The following is a 16,672-nucleotide window of genomic DNA, read 5'->3' as shown; positions in this document are numbered from 1 at the left end:
TTGAAACAAAAGAAACAATTTTTAAAAATTGACAAAACAAAAAGTTGTTTTTTAAAAAACAAACAAATAAAATTGATAAACCATCAGCCATGCTAACTAAAAGCAGAGAGAAAACTCAAGTTACAAACATATGTGATGAAAAAGGAAATATCACCACAGACACTACAGAAATACAGAAGATAATTAGAAATTATTTTGAAAACTTGTTCTCCAATAAAATAGAAAATATCGAAGGCATATGATTTGCTCAAATTGAATCAGGATGATTCACACAATTTAAAAAGATAAATTTCTAGTGATGAAATAGAAGATGCCATCAGAAGCCTGCCAACCAAGAAAAGTCCAGAACCAAATGGATACACAGCTGAGTTCTAGAAGACCTATAAAGAAGAACCAATACCAATACTCTCCAATTTATTTCAGAAAATAGAAAAAAAATAGGGAGAATTCCAAACGCATTCTCTGAGGCCAACATCACCCTGATTCTAAAACCAGGCAAAGACACATCAAAGAAAGAAAACTTCAGACCAGTCTCTCTAATGAACATAGACGTAAAAATTCTCAATAAAATTCTGACAAATTGAATACAAAAACATATCAAAAAGATAGTGCACCACAATCAAGTGCGACTCATCCCAGGGATGCAAGATTGGTTCAACATAAGGAAATCAATAAATGTAATTCATCACATCAATAGACTTAAAGGCAAGAACCATATGACTATCTCAACAGATGCAGAAAAGGAATTCGACAAAACACAGCACCCCTTCAGGTTCAAAACACTAGAAAAAATAGGGACAACAGGAACATATCTCAACATCATAAAATCTATCTATGTTAAGCCCCAGGCCAACATCATTCTAAATGGAGAAAAATTGAAGGCATTCCCTCTAAAAACTGGAGCAAGACAGGGATGCCCTCTTTCACGACTTCTCTTTAACATAGTTCTTGAAACACTGGCCAGAGCAATTAGAAGGAAGAAATTAAAGGGATACACATAGGAAAAGGACTCAAATTAGCATCATTTGCCAATGATATGATTCTACCTAGAAGACCCAAAAAATTTCACCAGAAAACTTCTAGAACTAGTAAATGAATTTAGCAAAGTAGCAGGATACAAAATCAACACCCATAAATCAAAGGCATTCCTGTACATCAGTGACAAATCCTCTGAAAGGGAAACTAGGAAAAAACAACAACAAAAAAATCCTTGGGAATCAACCTAACAAAAGAGGAGAAAGACCTCTACAACAAAAACTACAGAACGCTAAAGAAAGAAATCAAAGACGACCTTAGAAGATGGAAAGTTCTCTCTTGTTCTTGGATAGGCAAAATTAATATTGTCAAAATGACCACACTACCAAAAGCACTATTCAGATTTAATGTAATTCCAATCAAAATCTTAATAACATTCCTCATAGAAATAGAAAAAGCAGGCTGGAAAAATAAGAGACCCAGAATAGCTAAAGCAATACTTGGCAAGAGGAGTGAAGCAGGTGGCATCACTATACCAGACCTAAAACTATACTACAGAGCAACAGTAACAAAAACAGCATGGTATTGGCACCCAAATAGACTGGCAGACCAATGGTACAGAACAGAGGACACAGAGACTAACCCACATAGTTACAGTTATCTTATATTAGACAAAGGCACCAAAAGGTACATTGGAGAAAAGATAGCCTCTTCAACAAATGGTGCTGGGAAAACTGGAAATCCATATGCAACAAAATGAAATTAAACCCCTGTCTCTCACCATGCACAAAAGTCAACTCAAAGTGGATGAAGGACCTAGGAATTAAACCAGAGACCCTGCATCTAATAGAAGAAAAAGTAGGCCCAAATATCCATCATTTCAAACTAAGTCCCTACTTCCTTAATAAGACTCCTATAGCACAAGGATTAAAATCAAGAATTAATAAGTGGAATGGATTCAAACTAAAAAGCTTCTTCTCAGCAAAGAAACAATCAGTGAGGTGAATAGAGAGCCTACAGCCTGGGAGCAAATTTTTAACCCTCACACATCAGAGAGAGCACGTATCTCTAGAGAATATAAAGAACTCAACACCAAAAACCAAATAACCCAATCAATAAATGGGCCAAGGAAGTGAACAGACACTTCTCAGAAGGTGATATACAATCAGTCAACAAACATATGAAAAAAAGAAATGTTCAACATCTCTAGCCATTAGAGAAATGCAAATCAAAACCACTCTAAGACTTGATCTCACTGCAGTCAGAATGGCAGCTGTTAAGAATACAAACAACTGTAAGTGTTGGTGAGGATGTGGGGAAAAGGCACGCTCATACACTGCTGGTGGGACTGCAAATTGGTGCAGCAAATATGGAAAGCAGTAAGGAGATTCCTTGGAAAACTGGAAATGGAATCACCTTTGACCCAGCTATCCCTCTCCTTGGTCTATACCCAGAGGACCTAAAAACAGCATACTACAGGGACACAGCCACATCAATGTTTATTGCAGCACAAGTCACAATAGCTAAACTGTGGAGCCAACCTAGATGCCCTTCAGTAGATGAGTGGATAAAGAGAATGTGGTATAGTACACAAGTGAATATTACTAAGCATTAAGAGAATACAGTCATGGCATTTGCAGGTAAATGGATGGAGTTGGAGAATATAATGGTAAGGGAAGTTAGCCAATCCCCCAAACCGAAATGCCAAATTGTTTATCTGATATAAGGAGGCTGATTCATAGTGGGGTTGGGAGGGAGAGCATGGGAAGATTAGAGGAACTCTACATAGGGCAGAGGGGTGGGAGGAGGCATGGGAGTAGAAATAAGGGTGGAATGTGGTGGACATCATCACCCTAGGTCCATGTATGTAGACAGGAATGGTGTGAATATGTTTTGTATACAACCAGAGATGTGAAAAATTGTGCTCTATATGTATAACATGAATTGTAGTGCATTCTGCTGTCATATATAACAAATTAGAATTTTTTAAAAAAAGAAGTCTAAAAGGTGGCTGCCAACAGGAGTTAAAGGTCTAATGTCATCAGGTCTGGGTTCCCCAGTCTCCTGGGTCTTTCTTTCAAGAGTACTAAACGTCTGCCACAGCTCCAGAGACCACATGGGTGTTCAGAGAGGCGAGAGAAGGGACGCACGGAACGGGGCTTTCCTTCCAGAGCCAAAGCCTTCCCAGCCATCCCCAGGACCCACGTGCTCACAGGTGGCCGCCCCTAAGTGCCAGGCGTCTGAGAGGCTGTTTCGCTCTCGGCCTCCCTCCGACTGGGACAGAAACGAGGGGTTAATGATGGGGCCAGGCGAGCCCGCCAAGCCTCTGCCTCCCCGTCCAGGACCCCGTCAGTTCAGCAAACGCAAAGTGGCCACCGGCCCCGCCATCCCCAGAGGTCCCCCAGCGGCAGCCTCCAGGGCTCAGGGGGTCCCAGCTTCACTCCAGCGCCACAAACACGTCCCACTTGAAAGTCTGGATCTGGGGAGGCCCCGGGGATTCCAGGGCAGAGCCTTGGAGTCGGAGTCAGGGGGACTCTCTTCATTTCTTGAACGAAATGAAACGTGTGGAAATGCAAACCAAAGGAAGGGCGGTACCCCCACGCTGGGAGCTTGTGCAGGTCCTCGGGGGCCAGCTGCCCGGCTGGGCTCTCGGAACGCCTGAGCCCCTGTGCGCATGCGCATGTGCTGCAGCCATTCACGAGGCGCAGCTCCGCACCCACCAAAGGGCTGCTCCGACCTGGGGCGTTCTGTCTTCTCTCTCGAGGCCGCACAGGGAAGCATCTGGGTCTCCACCAGCAATGGTGAGAATCAACCAGGTGTTGCAGGTGGCCAGCTGGCACTGCGGTGGCCTGAGAGGGATATCATCCCAGTGCTCCTGCTGTGGCAGCCCTGGTGCATGCCAGCCCTGTGCCATGCCAGCCCTGGGCCAAGCGCTTGATGCAGGGTGGCTCCTGTGGCCCTCTCCCCACACCAGGAGGTGGAATTGTTACTCACCCCATTGTACAGTGGACACAGTAGGGCAGCACAGTCACACAGCAACAGTGTCCCAGGCAGGGTTCCGCCCCCAGGGTGCAGAATTGTACCTACACCTCGGTTAGCATAGTGGTAAGCATCTGCCCCGCAGTTCCTGGGATGACAGATCTTCTTTTGCACTTGACGTAAGACCAGGGTGCCAGCTCTTGGGACCCTCCTCACACATCTTCTGAGACTTACCACAGAGCTGAACAAGTGCACCCCTCTGGCAGGCTGGGAAGCAGAAAGGCTGCCAGGCAGCTGGAATGGGGTTGAGGGAGGACAGAGCCCACGTGCAGCTCAGCCTTTTGGCCCACTATGGTTGCCCACCACCCTGCTCCCTCCCCAGGCTGCCTGCCCTCTGCAGCTGCAGAAGCTGGCAACCGCTCCAGCTGCTGCTGGGCCATGTGCACAGAGGTGGAGGTGTTGGCACGGATACCTGGGCTGAGGATTGTCCAACAACTCAGGAAGAGCTGAAAAGCAGCACCCACTTTCCTTCCAGGGCCAGGACAGTAGAGCCTGGCACACTGTAGGTGCTCAACAATGCATGTGAGATCGATTTGATTCCTGAAGCAGCTAGGTTTCCCCAATGCTCCCCTGTTAGAGTCTGTAAACAAGTCAGGATGGCGCCTGGCATTTTGCCAGAGAAATGTTAGAGTCTGTAAACAAGTCTGGATGATGCCTGGCAAAATGCCAGAGGGAGTGGTTTGTGAAGTAACACCAGCGAGCCATTAAGTGTGGAGATTCCTTATTGGTTGACTGATGTATCTAGTTTATGCTAATTAAGATAAGCTGTGTGTAATGTATAAATACCACTCCTGTCCTACAATAAACGGCTCCTACTCCTGCTGTATTCATCTACACAAGTTGCTCGTCACCCCCCAGCTATTTTGCCCAGCCAGCCAGGCTGCGGCACTCCCCAAATCCATGGCTGCAAGAAGAGAGTTCCATTTGTCCTCTGAGCTGTTCTGAAACTGTGTGTGGTTACTGGCACAGCACCACAGAGCCCAGGCAGGTGGAAAGCCCTAGCCCTGGGTCACAGAGCTCCTTCCCCTATTCTCCTGGGAGGGAAGCAGGCATGCCTGAGAGGGCAGAATGAGGTAAGTACCATGGGGACTGGAGAGCACAGTGTGGGCCAATGCCTCCCAGTGTGAGTGCCAAGGACGTCCTGTCTCCTGCTGGACCCTGGGGAATGTGGGCTGCTCACTGCTCCATCCCAGTGCTCAGCATGTTTGCACCTGACCCTGGTCAAGGAAAGCTGGCCAGCGGCTGCTTACTAAGTGAGTGAAGAACACTTGGGCAGCTGCCAGGGTCACTTGGCAAGTGCATTTCGTATTCCTCAGACTACCCTGCCCAAAGTCAGTGGAGTGGGAGCAACCGTTCCCCCAATGACCTGGCCCTCCATCTCTGCCTTTATGGAGTGAGGACAATACAAGTGCCTTCCCAGTAGAGTCCTCGCAGGGGTCAACTGGACTGAGCTAGAAAGTGCTCTGAGAAAGGGGTGAAACTGCAGGAGCTCTGAAAATCTCAGCTGCCACTGCGGAGTGCTGCCCACTCTACGCGTGACCAGGCTGGTGCTGTGAGCCTTCTCCTGGCCTTTAGGCCACGTCACCTGTGCCCAGTCCATTCCTGTTCTCCCCAGCACCTGCCTCACGGGAGCTGAGACGATGACAAGGCAAAGCCCTGGTTCTCATCATCCCAGACCCCAAGTGCAGGTCAGGGGGGCAGAGAGCCCACCGCCACATCGAGCTTGAGTGGGGCTTCGCATCCCCGTGGGAGCGGAAGATGGCTCACTTCAGACGCCGCGGACAGTTAATTTTCCTCAACTGAGTCCTGCTGTCTCTGAGTTTTAATTTCTTTCCCCTTACACTTTCATGAAAGTCAAGCCAGGTAGAAGAATCCATTTATACAGTTAAGTAAGACCTCCATCTAATTGTGCCATCCTGGGCTGATTTCAAAGGCAGATATGAAGGATGTAGATTTCCAAAACTCAACATTCATTTTTGAATATTGATTATATGCCAGGTCCTGGGAACATGTAATTTCTGAAGCTCTCTGCTCCCGGGGACTCCCAGTAAAGCTCAGGGAAGGCTGGGGAGGGGAATCAGGACACCAAGAAGTAGATGTGCAGACGGTTGTGGCAGCAACTGGGGACACAGTACTTGGGGGGCCTCAAAGTCAGAGGGAGAAGGAGTCATAAAGGGGACTGTGAGTTAGCAAGGTGACCCAAGATAGAAGTAACATTTGCAAAACTCAGACTCCCAAAAGACACAGTGTGCTCAGTGACCACAAGTGGCCAGGGAGAGATACCACATACCTACCTTGCTCTGGGCAGGTATCAGTCATGACCATCGGTCCCAAGGCTTCTGCCCTGTCCTCGGAACCCTTTTCTAGACGATGGAACTGGTGCCTTGCCTTGTCATGGTTTTATGGCTCAAGTGAGATGGGGGTCCAGGGGCGGGGTGGACAGGGATGCAGTGGACCCCAGAGAAGGTGGCCTGAGAGCCAGGCAGAGGCTTACATTGTTGGAGGAGCTTAGCCCTTCTCCAGACAGCTGCCACCAAGGAAGGACGCTGCAGGGTTGGGGCAGGGGTGTCCCCGTCACTGCTGATTTCCAGCAGGGTGCTCAGCTCTCACCACTCTTTGGGAAGTCTCTCTAGTGTCACCGGGGAGAATGGGCGAGGGGGTGGGCGTGGGGAGCAGTACAGGGAGCTGGAAGGCAGGTGGGCAGGCAGAGGGCAGTTCCTCCTGCCTGAGGAGCCTGAAGAGAGCAGGACACTGCAGGGCGAGGTGAACCCAGGACACAGGCAGGTGAGAGGAAAGAGCCTGGGGAGGGGGCGGATGGGGACTTAGGTGGCAAGAAAGCCCACCTAGAAAGGGAACCCGGAGAGGAGGGGGTGCGCCCTCTGTCTCCTGGCTATGATCTCAAGACGTGGGCCTGGGCTTGGCGGTGCCAGGCCTGGGCACAGGTCCAGGCCCCCCGCTCTTCCCTGCAGCACATCACTGGGGCTCACGGGATGCAGACGGCAGAGGTGAGCGCAGTGGGTGGGAGCACAGGCTCTGAAGTCAGGGAACCTGGTCCAACACCAGGCGGGCTGTGTCCCTGCAGAGCTGTCCAGGGTCCCCAGGATGTGCACAGGATGGGGCCATCATCGCAGCTCATGAATGAGAAAACCCACATGGAGCTGGGGGAAGGTGACCGGCCGCAGGGTGAGTGAGCACACCGTTCCCCGCTGAGGGCCTGGCTCTCTTCAGCCGTCCTCACCTCTCTGCCCGCGCGCGGCCCTTTCCTCCTGCTTTGCTGGCTCCCCGGCTGCAGGTGGCTTCAGGCTGAGATGAAACACTGCAAAGCACCACACTCAATTGTTTCAACCTCTTTGTTCCCAGAATGCCACTTTGCTTGACCTCTGGACACTTGGGGGCTGACCCCAAGGCTCTGCTCCTGGACCCCTGCCAGAGTCCTCTGGCAGGACAGCTCCTCTGCCCAGCCCCAGCTCGTGGCCATCAGGTCTGCCCAGGCACAGGAGATCAAGCCTCCCTGTGAGGAAGCAGGGCCTGAGTCGGCACCCTGGATGCGTGTGCAGGAGCCCCGGCCCCTTGACCACCATGGGCTCTCTGCACACAGCTCCCCCACCCCTACCCTTGAAAGCCTATCTGGTTCTCTGTGATTTCCATTGGAGACACACTGAAATATCTGCCATCACGTTTTTACGATTCCCAGAGAGCTTGCTTTGCTGATGTGCGTTAATGCTACAGTAACAACAGAGCAGCTCCATTCCAGCAGAATGAGCAACTCACACAAAGAAACCTGTTAACTTTAATAACACCGATAAAGCAAGCTCTGCCGCTGCGCCCACAGCAGCCGTCTCGGTCTGGAGCTGCAACCAGATGCCTGGGCGAGAAAGGCTTGCAATCGCCCATTTGGGGACATCTGGAAAAACCGAGGCCTGCTAAGGAGGGACAGCACCCGCCAGCCGGGTTTCATTCTCCCGAATGATTCGTTTCCTTGCAGGGGATTCATCGAGGTCATTCCTGGAGCTTTATGCTGAGCGCACCATACAGGTGGGTGCCTTCCGCTTCTAAGAAGATGCCTGAAGCAAAAGTCCCTAGCTCTCAAGGACAGGGTCAGTGCCTCCTCTCAGCCTGGGCAGGATGAACCGGGCACAGGGACACTGTGGAGCAGGCACCTGCAACGGGCCTCGTGCTCCTTCCACGGGAGTGGACAGCCCTTGGCACAAGAGACCTATTGGGCATCGTGCAGCTGGCCTTTGTTCCGCGCCTACCACTTACAAATAAGTCCCCCCTCTGAACTGTTTCTGCTCCTGAGATAAAGTCTAGGAAGCCTGGAGGTTAGCAGCCCCCACCTCCTTCGTGCCCCTAATTTCCACCCACCTGTGTGGAAAGACTCTCCAGCTGCTTACAACCTGGGTCTGTCACCAAACACTGAGGGACACCACTCCGGCAGGTCTTAAGGAAAAGGCTGTCCTGCCGCAGGTTTTGCCAGGCCTTCCTGATAGATGGAGCCCTGGGAGAGAAGCCCAGTGCACAGAGGCCAGCTGCCCCTGCAGCCCCGAGTTCTACAGGATCGTCACAGTTGGCCATTCCCGTTGGTTCCATTTGGATAGAAAGGATGTTTGTTTGTTTGTTTGTTTTGAAGAAAGAAGAGAATGAAAAAAAATACGAAGCTAAAACCCAAATTAGTTCTTCTCCCCTGAAATACACTGACTGGATGCACTCTTGGAAGTTCTCAAAGACATATTTTCAAAGGGTGAAGTTCTAAAGATTTCAAAAAAGATGGTCAAATATAATCTTTTCTTTTTTCTTTCTGAAGAATAGTGGATCACAAAGTTATCTGAGTTTTACAGCCAGGAAGGTGAGGAAGCGTAGATTTGGGCCCTGGCTTGGCATAAACATAAAAAACACTGCAGCCCACTTATGTGTGCAGCTTAATTTCTTTTTGTCTCATAATTACAGCCCTTTGCCTAGGCCTGAGTGACAGGAGAGCGAGGCAACAGCGCCATCTGTAGGAGAAATGTGGTAGTCCAGGAAGGATGCCCGCAGCCCTGCCTTTTAGACCAATCCCTGACAGGGCTGGGAGGATCCAGAGCCAACATCCCCCCCGCCAACCCCCCACCCCACACCTCCCTAGAAGAGCCCAATGCAGAACCCAGTCATCCAAAGAATAAGTGGCTATGATTATTTTGTAGGAAGAGTTAGCAAGATCTATCAGGTTTTTAATTGACCATTCCCTTTTATCTAGCAATTATTCCAATTCTAGGCATTTAACCTGTATAAATATCACTCATGTGCAGAGATAAAAGTCCAAGGGTGTTCACTGCGGTATTCATTTAATGATGGAATATAAAAGCAATCTGAACACTTATTAATAGGGACTGGTTAAATAAATTAGGGCCCTCGGCGGCATGGAAGCTTGGGCAAACTTTAGCAAGAGGGAGGGAGCTCTGCACATAAAGAAAGCAGAGTGGTTTCCATTGTGAAACCGAAGTTGCAAAGGCAGCCTTGCCAGCGTCACGTAGAATGTGTTGATCTTGCAAAGGCACATCTCCATTCATGTAAATGCCTATTGCTGGAATGGGTGTGTGTGTGTGTATTTATACATGTGCGCCACACCTGGAAGACCGTTTCAAACAGTGATACTCCCAACAAGGACTGTCGTGGGAGGGGTAATGAGGAAATTCCACCCTTCACTCTGCACATTTCTGTGTTATTTCAATTGTGTTGCAAACCTAGGCTGGTTTTGCACTGTGTCACTCTTGATCTGGAGGACACAGTCAAGGAACTTCAGAGCGTCTCTGAACAGCTAACCGTTAGTCTAAAATGTCTAAAATGTCTTTGTCCGGGGCTGGCACTTAAATGGGCCTGCATCTTCTCCAAGCATGTAACATGGGCAATGAGAAGGGTGACACGGCCCAAATTCTGCTCCTTGGCAGGAAACTGTGTTTTTCTTTCTGGGAATTTGTGTGTGCTCTGCACATCCTTGGTTCTCTGGAATTCCGGCTCCTCGTGCCCTGGCTGGCTGTTCTCTCCTCCTTTCTCCTATTCCACAGTGAATTCTTTCAGGATCGTGGCTCATGTTTTCTGCATTTCCTTCTCTACCTTTCTGCTCTTCTCTCCTCCCAGAATGCTTTCCCGAGATGTCAATCTGTGCATTCCTCCCCCGGGCTGCTTAGCTCCTCTCACACCTTTCTTCTGAGCTCTGGAATTCCTGAAGCCCTAGCTCTGACCATTCTGCTCTTCCGCCCATGCATTCAGCTCAGTGTTTCCAGAATCCCGTTCCTCACCTCTCAGCTCCTTGGCAGTGTGTTCCCGTCAGGGGTGCCTATTTCCCCTGCACCTCCAGGGGCCAGGGCTGCGGGCTGCTCCGTGCGTTTGCCAGGCCATGGTTGCTCTGCGAGCCCTCGGTTCTTCTGCTGCCTTTGGGGTTTGTGTGCTGAGACTGCCTGCCCCTCTCTGTGCTCCCAGCTCCCTGGTCCCCTTCCTGGGCCACATACCGATGCATGACCTGCAGTGGGGAGGGGCAGGCCTGCTGCCCACCAGGGCCCTTGTGCCCCCAGAGCCTGCAGTAACTAGTTTGGCCTCAGGAAAATGCCATTCCCAGGCAACACTCTTAATTCCAAGCCTGAATGAATCCCCTGGCGAAGCCCCCTGCACAGCCCTCCTGGTCTCTGACTTTCTTGCTCTGGTCACCCCAGCTCTGTTCCTCGGAAACGCTGATTCCATTTGTTTTCTGTCTGCAAGGTGTTGTTGGCCCTCTGCTGTAGCTTTAGCTTTTTTTGATTTTTGGTTTTTCTGTGTTATTTGGGATGGGATTTGACAAGAAAAACAAATGATGTTCCTGTATCATACATCTTCCCCAATTTAAGGAACGCCAGAAATTGTGCAAAGTCACCATCAACCAATGCCAAAGCTGACTCCGGTAGAGAGCCTCCCAGTGTGGGGGTCATGGGCACAGACAGCCCAGGCCTCCGTTCACCAGCTGAACTGAGCTTTCTGGTTGGATCTGGAGAAATAAGTCAGTGTAAGTAAATACAGATGTTGAATATCTGGTCACCGACACCTTACAGCAAATTTGGTGATGACATGCCATTTGTCAAAAGAAACATGTACTCAAAATGGACCAATGAATATATTTTCTCTGTTTTTATTTTTTCTTCCTCTCCTTGATCATTATATATTAGTGAGGAATACCTGGATCCTTGTTTATAAAACCTGTGAAATCAGCAGAGTACTGAAACCTTATGCTCCCTGGGTTAAAGCCCTGTGCTCCCTGGATTAAAGCCCTGTGCTCCCTGGGTTAAAACACCAGTGCTCCCTGGGTTAGAGCTGAGAAGGGCTTATCACCATCCTTCGAGCTCCGCATGGGGAATCTTTAGGCTTCTTACTTAATTCCCCTTCATATTCTGTGCTCCTCAAATGCTGTAAGAGAAGCTCACAGAAGGAGAGCACTAGCTTAATTTCACAGAATGCTTTTCCTGGTTGCAGCTTGCAAAGGAGCACCCTGACCCGCCTCCATCTGGAGCATCCCCCTTGTGGGGCAGAAGCCCTGATAAGGTGGTAAAGATGCCAGAGACATTTGCTCTTTCTGGCCATCCGTGCATAATTACACCAGACACCGAGCAATGATCCTGACAGTAGTTGGAAATGCCAGGCCCACAGAGCCTTTCTGAGAGGACCCTGCAGGAGTATGGGTCCCTAAGGCCTGCCACCTCCTCGTACCCTCCAGCAGGGATGGCAAGTCCGAATTCCCCTTCTACCCCCGGCCTCTCCAGCCCTCTCTCCACCAGGCAGAGACCCTCTGGAATGTGAGCCAGCACCAAGCCTCACAACAGCTTCCCCTCATCCTTAGGCTGGAAGCCAACGTCCTCAGGGTGCCATCAAGGCCACATGGCCGGACAGCCTCCTCTACAGCTGCCCGTCTTCCTTGGATTATGGGCTGCAGCCACACTGACCTTCCTGCTGCCCTCGGACACCAGAGATGTGCTCTGAGCACTGGCTCATGCCACTCCTGCCGGAATAGCTTCCCTCCAGCTTCCCGCCCTGGCCCCTCACTCCTGTGCCCTGCAGGAGCCCCCCACAACCCCCCCAGCCCCAGCAGGAACCCCACAAGCCCTGCACACCCATTTCCTTCTCTCCAAGGTTCCTCTCACAGTGTGACATCACAGACGTTCTTGCTTCTTTCCGTCTCCCACAGGAGAGAGTGCATTTCCTGAGAACGAGTCGTGGTCTGTTCTCCACTCCAGGGCCCATGCCTGCTTGGAGCCCTGCCTGGCAGATCGGAGGACTCGAAGAATACTAATGATTGAACAAACACTTCAGGTTTTTTAATGAAAAAAGTAAATAAGGGAGTCTCCCTCATAACTGTATAGGCAAATTCAATTTCCAAATGATTCATTTGGCATGAAAATATGGCAAAAGCATTCTTCCAAGAGTTAAACAAACAAACAAACAAAAAAACTATTTGGAACAGCAATTTCACTCCTGGGCATACAGCCGACAGAATTGAATCAGGGACTCAAATATCTGTGTGCACATCAGCATTAGTCACACAGTGGGCACAAGGTCCAAAAAATCTCCACCCACCCCTGCATGGGTAAACAAAACACGGTGCATGCATGCAATAGAAAAGTATTTAGCTGCAAAGGAACAAAATTCAGATACATGCTATGACTTGGGGGACCATGAAGACATGCTCAGTGAACTACACCCAACACCAAAGACCAGCACGGCAGGAATCCACCCAGACCAGGTACTTCAAACAGGTAAATGCACAGAGATGCTTGAAACTAGGAGCAGGTCCCAGTGGCCAGTAGGTGTGTGGGTGTCATTGCTTAATGGTTACAGAACTTCTTTGAGGGTGATAAAAATATACTAAAAGAAAATTTTATAGCAGTTACTGTATTTGCCCTGATTTTATGAAATTAGATTAATTTATCCTGAGATTTTTTTTATTAGATGAATCAGCACTAGTAAGAGTCTTTTATCATCTGTTTAACTTAACATTCTAACAAAATTCCTGATTTAACATTCTTTATTGGTTTTATAAAAATGAGTTCTGATAATTATGTACATAAGCCAGAGATGCTTGATTTATTATGCAAAGAAGAGAAAACACATCAGATGCTGGATTCTTATTTTCCCAATGTCATTTGTGGATATTACTCAAAGTTTTATCCATATATTACTTCTGTTCCCTCAAGATAAAAAAAAAAAATTCACTCTACAAATGTTTGTCAAAATTGGGAGCACTTTAACAAATAGCTCTCAAATATAGCACCTCTAACGTGTCATTAAACATTCTCCTTTGAATATAATTTAGACCTTTTTGGTTACATCAGGAAATTCACTAATACATTTCCATAAATTACAATAAATAATGTCCTGCTCAACTTATAGGGTTCCACTCCCGTGTGACGTGAATAACTCAAGCTCAGCTCTCTTCCTCCCTGGGTGTCCCCAGTTTTTCATTCCAGGGAAACTCATTAGGGACAGCAGTGAGTCCCTGCTGTGTTCTAGTGTCACTGTGTGTGTAGAGGGGGTTGGAGGGAGATCCGAGGCCCGAAGTTCTGGAGAGATCTCATCACCGTCACAGGAGACCCACAGAGTCGTTACGGTGGCATTCCCACCTGGGCCACTCAACAGAAAGTGCTTCAGTGAAGGCCCCAGCGCTTCGCAAAGCCTGTCACTCATCCTCGATGGGGGAGAAGGACTTAGACGGGACTAGGGCAGATGCTTGCTTAATTGTCAAGCACTTTTTCAAATTAATGATGGCAAATGACATTGAATTTGCACCAATGTCAATGATTCGAAATAGCCATTTAAAAAAATTTTTAAATGGTGAATCTTAGGCTTGAAATGCTTACATTTAAGGACAGAAAAAATCTGACCTGTGGTGTAGGACTGTGGCCATCACAGGCTGGAACGCTGTGGCTGACCTGGGGCAGAACCCAGACTTTCTGAGGGAGCACTGAGATGAGGTACTGCCCAGTGGCCTCTAGAGCCTTGCAGAGCCGTAGGAAGTCGGTTCTGTCAGGGGGAAAGAAGCAGAGCCTGGAACCCGTGGCCTGTGCCTGAGAGGTGGGGCAGGAATGGCCAGAAATTAGCAGCGTCCTGTCTTCCCCGGTCTGGGCCTTTGGGAATCCTGGGGCTCCACCCAGCTGCACGTCTCCCAAGCTCTCGGGCCTTAGCTAAGTCACTGGTCCTCACCATGCCTCACTTTACATCTGCAGAATGGGTTCCAGGTAACATCTACCTCCTGCGAACATATGAGATGATCCAGAGGAGACGCTGAGCCCCGTGCTGCCTGACAGCGCTCCCTAGACCTTATCCACTGGAAAAGAAACTGCGCTCAGAACATGAGCCTCCCATCACCCCTAACCATCCACGAGAGACATCAGAGGAATCCCACTGATGGGCCCTCCATGAAGTGCAGCGAGTTCTCCAAACTGTGGAGGTCTTGGAAAACAAAGAAGGTCCAGGCAGCTATCACAGCCGAGCGGAGCCTAGAGAGACCTGGGCAAACTACTAACTGCAGTGTGGTGACCTGGGTGGAGTGCGACGTCCTGGATGGGGTGCTGGGACAGTAAAGGACACTAGGGAGGAGCTAAGGAAGTAGAATGGAGTTTTCACTTTAGTTAACAGCTTCATTGACTCTAACAAATATGTCACTGATGTGGAATGTCAATCATACGGGGAGAGGAGAGAGAAGTATTATCTTGGAAGTTTTCTGTGACTCTAAACTATTGCTAAATTAAAACTGTATCCAAAAGAAGGGGAGGGTTTAAACCTCTCCCAATGACACACACCTGCTATGAAGCAAAGCTATGTTCTGGACCCACTTCATAGCAACCGGGAGCCCACCTGGAGCCATCCTGGGCCACATTAGGACTGTGGCAAGCCAGGAGAGGAGGAGCCTGAGGATGTCGGATGCCTTGCCGGCTGGGATACCAGACTGCACTCAGGTAGGGGCTAGTGATAGGGAAGGACTGTGAGGTGGGGGGCAGCCACCAAGTACGAGCAGAGCTGTGAGGACAGGCTCTCCCTGTCCACAGACCACAGGAGGGAACCAAGTGGGTGTCCAGGACAAGCCCTGTCCTCTGGCCACATGCACTGTGGAGAGGCTGCAGGCAAGCCAGGCTCGTCTTTATGAAGTTGCTTTCCCCTGAACCACTGTGAGCATGGGCAGGCAGTGTCCATGAGCAGTGCCCATCTTCTCCTAGTCGGGGCCAACCAGTGCCTGTGGGAAGTGCCCCAGCACAGGAGCCCTCTACCCACAGGACCCACGGCAACACAGAAGGGGAGGCAGAGCCAGGCTGGGGTTTCCAGGGTTGAATCATGGCAGGTCTTGAGGGAATTCACCTAATTTGCTCAGACTTGGGGCACCTGGTCTCTACAAGGAGCTCAAGTGTCACATCATTTGATTTTAGAACAGGAAAGTAGAAGGCAGGCAGCCTCTCTGCCCAGGTCCAGGATCCTGCCATCTTGATCATAGACCATGGTTTACCATCCAGTGTCCTCTCGGTCATCCTTCCATTCAGTGTGTTTAACAAAGTTCTATTGCGCACCGACCTCAGGAGAGCTCCAGTTGGATGGGCGGTAGGAGGAATGACCCTTGAGCACACCACTGAGCAGCCGGACCACCTGCTTGTTTCACTGTCAGCCTTACTGTGTGAAGTCTCCCCCCAGAACCTGTCAGTGCCCTTCTTCTGGAGGTGCCCCCTGCTGTGTCTAGAGTGCCCCCTATCCCCTGCCCTCCAGTCATGTGTTCTGATGGTGCTGACCACTCCCCACTTCTAGGAACAGGTCCCACATGCCAGCTACAACCTTGGGAGTAAGTGCAGAGGGCACAGCTGATCCAGGTAAGTGGAGCCAGCCTGCAGGGACAGCCCACTCTTCCTGCTGAGCCTGGAGCGGCTGCCTCCCTCTGCTGTAGCTTGGAGACGCCTCTTAGCATGTGAAGCCGACATAGCGAATGGGAGACAGGGCAGGGAGATGTCCATGTGCCCTCAGGAGCCCGGCTTCCAGATGGTTAATTCCCCTTATTCTTTTTTAATCCACTTTGAGCTAGATTTTTTTTCTTTTAAAGCAGAAGAGTCCTGATAAGTGTGCCATCCATTGGATTGTCAGTCCTAAGGAGGACAGGCTCAGTGACCTTGGCTGTGCCAGGTTACACTATCTGCTTGAAGCCAAATGCTCTCGTTAGTCACGTGCTTCTCCAGGCCCACCGGATGCACAGGGGTGCAAAGGGGTGAATTCTCTTGACTTTTCTAGCCTTAAGAAAGTAGCACCCTCAAGTAGGAAAATCTGTTCCAGAACCTCTTCCCCTGTGGTCCGCAGCAGCCAGTGCTTCGCCTTGGATGGGAACCCAACTGGCAACTCAGAAGAGCCTTTCCAAAAGTCAGATTCCCTGGAGCAAAGGGACATGGTCCATTGCGCTTGAAAACCACTGGGTTTCACTAAGTCAGTGAAGTTTCTCAGAGATCCAAAAGTATTCACATATACAACTCTCAGGGAGTCAAATGTGTTTCTCAATTCTGGTCACATAAAAATTCTTCAAAAAAAAAAAAAAAGAGTAAAATGCAGAACTTTTTTTTTTTCCGGGAACCAATGTACTGGAAGTTCTTTCTGCATGATGTCCATTTTTATATCTTACAGCTCTCAGCCCCGG

This window comes from Marmota monax, unplaced genomic scaffold, assembly GCF_021218885.2.
Source record: "Marmota monax isolate L192 unplaced genomic scaffold, Marmota_monax_Labrador192_F-V1.1 WCK01_AAM20220418_F8-fsc00014, whole genome shotgun sequence".
In the NCBI taxonomy this organism is placed as follows: Eukaryota; Metazoa; Chordata; class Mammalia; order Rodentia; family Sciuridae; genus Marmota; species Marmota monax.
Note: the sequence above shows the minus strand (reverse complement) of the source record.